Source organism: Capsicum annuum, chromosome 1 (assembly GCF_002878395.1).
Source record: "Capsicum annuum cultivar UCD-10X-F1 chromosome 1, UCD10Xv1.1, whole genome shotgun sequence".
NCBI classification, from domain to species: Eukaryota; Viridiplantae; Streptophyta; class Magnoliopsida; order Solanales; family Solanaceae; genus Capsicum; species Capsicum annuum.
Window position 1 is genome coordinate 94,797,300 of NC_061111.1, and position 6,042 is coordinate 94,803,341.

Here is a 6,042-nt window from a genome sequence, read left to right on the forward strand (position 1 = left end):
AAGAAGAAGAAGAAGAAGAAGAAGAAGAAGAAGAAGAAGAAGAAGAACGGTGTACACTTTTCATTTTTCATTTTTGCCTTTAGGATTAGAAAGAAGAGACTTGCCATTTTATTTCTAGATATTTCTTACACGAAAAATTGGGCTTGGGTCTTTAACATTGATAATTGGGCTTGAGTCTTGCTGTCTAAGTGCTTTGAATAATTATTTTAATTTTTGATGGCCCAAATGGTTGCATTAATTATTTAAAAAAATACATAAAGTAGCATACCTAAGTATTAAATTACAAAAAATAACAATAATTTTATCAAATTACATTTTGTAGCATATGTATTTGTATATATTTGTATTTTTGTAGCAACAGTTTGCAAAAATACAAAATACATATCGATCATAAGGACAGTAAAAATCATATGTATTTGTATTTTTGTAGCAACAATTTGCAAAAATATAAAACACAACTTGCTATGTTATGTAATTATGAAACTCATAATTAAGGGGATAAGTATGTTATTTCTGAACTTTTCCCTAATTATTTTATACGTATAAAATTTGATTTTTAATAAATTATTTCCTATAATTTTTACTCACTTCTTTTCAATTTATTATATGAAATATTTGAAATAGGTATGAATTTTAAATATTTAAGAAGACTTTCAAAATTTATGATATAAATAGTTATACACGTTTATACTAGCACTAAATAATTTCTTTGTGGGTGAAATTATCATTTTATAGTTGTTTTTACTTAATATATAAATGTTTCATTCTTTTGGTGACTTGTTGAATCGAAAAGTATATTATATAAATAAAAATAAAAATAGTTTAATATTATAGACCAAAATTTCAATGAGAAACGAGATATTTTAATTTGAAATAATTAGAAATAATATTTTAATATTATTCGCGCATTAGAGTGTATTAGAATTAGAAGTTTTGTAATTGACAAAGTTGAGTATTTTTAGTGTTTAAAATGAAAGTGAAAGATGAAATTTTATTTTAAAAAGTGTAGATGAAGTTGAATTAATAGATTAAGAAAATGAAATGGATGGTAAGGGATATAATTAAAAAATTTAATTGATTAAAAATATAAAGTTAAAAGTCCATCGACAGAATTAATGATTACTTAATATATTAACATTTATTATTTTTTTAAAATTAAGCAATATCGATATTGTTCTTTTTGTATCAAAACATGTAAACAATTAAAATTGTAGTTTGTTATTAAGTATGAATTGTAATTTCACTACTAATAATCATTTTTAACATTTCATTGACTTTGAACTATATTAATTTTATCCACTAGAAATTAATTAATTTTATATGAACAAGTTAATATTTTTTTAATCATAAAAAAATCATAAAAAATATCTAAAAATTACACAAATACACAACTTATGTTTCCAATATTACAAAAAAATCTCAATTCCCTAAAAATATTACAAAAATTCCAACATATACACAGAATGTTATGTATATGTCGGTTATGTTATGTATATTAATAGGGAGAGATAGTAAAGTAATTAAAAAAGTGGGAGAGTGTAATTATTTTCAAAAGGATTGATATTTATGTTATTTATACAAAAAATATTCCGCGCATCGCGCGAGTACGTATACTAGTATATATATAAAGAAATCATTGTAGGCTGCAGATGTGGCCTGCCTCAATAATCAATTTTTGTATTTATCTATTTTCTTAGAGTTTTGCCCTTTTAAAATGTTATTTATGTGCTTAAATAAATAAAATAAATGAAAAATCAAAAGTCAAAACTATTAAATTCTTTGTGCCTAAAATTTTCGTTAATAAACAAAACATCATAAGTCACAACTATTAAATCCTCTGTACTAAAAAATCCTGTTACAATTCTAATAAAACTTGGAGGCTTCTTGAACTTGTTCATATGCAATTATAAATAAGTTGATAAAATTTAACACGGTACATGAGGAGAGGAGCATAGCAGGAAGGACATTCACACTATTTGGTCAAGTGTAAATGATCAACTGTTTGATAGACAATGTGGATGTTTTCTTTTTCCTTCTGTCCAAATTTTCACCTTAAAACCAATAAACAATGGCTTGTTTAATTTACGTTTGTATTGTCTTTGTTAATTAAAAAAAAAAAAGAAAGGAGAGCTGGTGGTTATATGTTTTGTATCATGAAGTTTTGTGGACATAATGGATAACAACAATAACATATTTTGTATTATTTCACAAATTACGTTTGAATATGATGAATCTTCTGAAATTAAAGACAAGATCTTGATCGATAACTCATCAAAATGCACACCATGAGCCATATAATACATGCCACTAACTTTGAAGTTGAATAGTGCTAGAATCAGTTTACCCCAAGGATGATCGTAGTCCGTAGATGATTAGACAAATAAATTTATGATCTTTGATATAAAATTTTAAGCACTTCCTTCACCAGCTTACCTCCATTTCATTATTTTCATTTCTTTTGTTATTCTATACTTTATCTCTTTCTTTATTTTATTAATTATTTAACCGTTAATCCTTTAACAATTTAATTCTCTTATAAAATAATTATTAATTGATGAATATTTGTTTTGCTTTAGGCATTTTGAAGTGGAAGATTTGAAATGGATTATCAAAGAACTAATCACTTGCTCTTAAATAAATGCAATCTATTTGTTTTCTTTTCTTTCTGATGTTCTGGAGTCTGCTTTATTTTTTTTTTTGAAAAAATTACATATATATAAAAGGTAACTTTATCTTATTATATAAAATTTCATATTGAAAAAGAAATTACAAAAATCCTAAAGTAATTACTTAAATCCCTTTAATTCACTCTTTCTCTCTCATCCCTCTCATACATATCAAAATACCATAATTTGCTCCTATTTTAGTGCACCGAATTTTGCTCCATATATGTGATTCTTTATTTATGCCTACAATCAAGCTAATGTAATGTTATAATAACACTTGAATATTCAAAATACGATTGATGTACACTTTCAATTCACGTAATAAAGAAAATTCATCATTCTTTTTTCTTATTATCGTATAGCCAATGTAATGTTACAATAACACTAATTTTTAATTTACACTTGACCAAATAATGTATAAGGTAAATATTTTATATGTATAGTGTAATGTATTTTACATTTTGGAAGACTATATTTTAATGTATAAATTATAATATATCAAACATTATACATTAGTTATTTTGGAAGACTAATGTATAATATAATTCTTCTGCTATATATTTCATTATGTTACACATTAAGAAGTTCTTATTACATTTAAAAGGCATTTTATATATTATTTGGTATTATACAATTAGAAAGTATTACTATTGTATAAAGTTACATTATACCTTCTGATAAGGATACAAAAGTATACATGTTTAATGTTAAATGTATAGTATGACATTATACATTACTGCAGATTATTTTTTAAATGTATAGCCCACATACATGTGCAACTATTGTATAATGTTATCTTTAATACATATCAGTTTGATGCTATCTTTTTCTCTCTTAATTTGAGTCTGCTTTTATTTTTTCAGGGCATGAAATACAGTATTGACAAATCCCGAAAATTATTTCTTCAACTCCATGTAAACTCTCACTCCATTGTCATTCCTTATGATAATTGGAGAATAATTACCTTCAACAATGTATTTTACTTCAATTTTTTTACAAATTTCGTCAATATTCAATTCCATCGTGATCGTAGCAACCAATTTCAAGAAGGTTATACTTTCCGAAATAATAATTGCATCATTTTTGTAGGATTGATAAATAATTTTTGACTCCCAAATACCAGAATGACGCAACAATATGAGAATGTTCATATTGATATTTTTGAGAATCGAAGAAAGCAGTTGATGACCCCCTTTTTTTTCAAAGCAGAATTCAAAAAAGAAGAAAACTTACTGTGATGTTTTAGAATTTTTTTGAATTTGAATTTCAGTTACTATATTTAATCATATACTACATAATGATAGGTAACTAATAGCATTAATTAAGGAAGAGAAAGATAGTATCAGATTTCTCTTTCCATGAATATAGACTAATCAGTTTTCAGTGTATGAGGGACAACCTAATGTATAAGTATATTTCTCAATTTCGGGAAAGAGAAAGGCAATCGGAATTTTAAGTAATTACTTTCTCTTGGGAAGAGATTTATGTAGTTTATACATTTTTTTTGTTTTTCTCTAATCACGACATTTGTACTGTTTAGAAGTCAAAAATATTTTCATGTGTTACTGATTCAATAATAAGGAGGAAAAAAAAATTCTTTTCTCAATATTTAGTTCTTATTGGGCCATAAATTTTGAAGTTATGATTTTTAAAACTTAAAATTGTGTTTGCAATGCTTTTTACTTGAAAATAAATTGAAGTATTGTGACCGAAAATAAAATATTTCTCTGCAATAGATTTGAGCCCCTTTTTATAACTTGAAAGTATTTTGAAGATAAATTTTTAAAATTTAATTAAGTCTTTGGCCCAACACCAACTTCTTGATTTTTATTTTTTTTCCTTAAGCCGTTATTAGTCTCTTCTAATGCTTGAAAAAGTGTTGAGGAGGATAATATTTTAAAATTCTTGAGATAAAAATATTTATCAACATGTAATACTTTAATCACTCTATGTTTCCCCATCTAATACTAATTTCATGTCATTGGTGTGATGTTATAAATTCTTTTACAGTTTTCTTTAAATTAGGATAAAAGGCTTTCAATATTTTTTAGTTCTTATCAAAAAAAACTTTTTAATATTCATGTATTAGTAAAAATCATTAATTCATAAATTTAATAGATATTTCGCGCGATCAAATTACCTAGTATAAGTAATAAGAAAAGAAATTGGGACTCTTGGTCACTAATTGGAAGTTTATTTGAGCTTATCGGCTAAATATTTTCAAGAAAATGGACAAACAAATTCATCGGGTGAATTAATTGACTTAAAGATAGGTTATCAAAAGATTGAATTTGAAGGTTTCAATTCAAGTCTTTTAGAGTAGACAAACACTACATGCCTTAATTGGTGGCTTCTAACAAGTAATCATCATTTTCAAACTTAAAATTTATTGTTCTCTGAAACTTTCTTTCAATTCATCCATCGCTTGAACTATCGATAATAGTCCTCCTCCGTCATCTTTGGTGGTTTTCCCCCTTCGTGGTTTTTTCGAAGAATGATATGGAATTAAAGAATTTTAACAGTAAAAAATTGCAATAGACGACAAAATTTAAAAGCATGCACCAATTAAATTAAAGTTTAAAAAAGGAGGATGTAAATATATAGCCAAGCTTGGGTAGTTATTGCTCATGACAATCAAGTGATATTGTAATTTAACATTTATGTAGAAGAAAATATATTTTTGTTGAACAATCATCACCATATCTAGGTAGTCTGACAACTTTTTAGGGCCCATTTGGTGATGAAATTTTTTTTCTTTTTTTCAGAAAATTTTTTTGGAGTTGAAAATTGTGATGTTTGGACATGAAAATTCGAAAAATAATTTTGAAAATTTTTTCTGAGAAGAAAAAACAGATTTTTGTTGTTTTCACAAATTTCCAACTCCAATTTCAACTTTTATTATTATTACATATAACCCCAATCTTTTAAATTTTTACATAAAACTCTCCTTATAACATTATTTTTTCAATATTACGTATATAACAATTTTAAAGAATGAAATAATTAGAATTTCAAACTTAATGTTGTCCTAATTAATATATATCTCTTTTTCTTTCTCATAATTATTTTTATCCCTTATTTAAGACATTATTTTACTGTTAATTTATATTTATACCCATAAATATATAAAGTATTATATTTATAATAGAAATATACAAAGTATGTTACATATGAAGTCTCTACCATGTATATACCATATACACACATATATAAATATACAAAGTATTAAGAAACATACTAAGCATATTTATAATATAAATATACAAAATATGTTATATATGAAGTCTATACCATGTATATACCATATACACATATATATATAAAAATATAAAGTATAAAGAAACATACTAAGCATATTTATATATTTATGGTATAT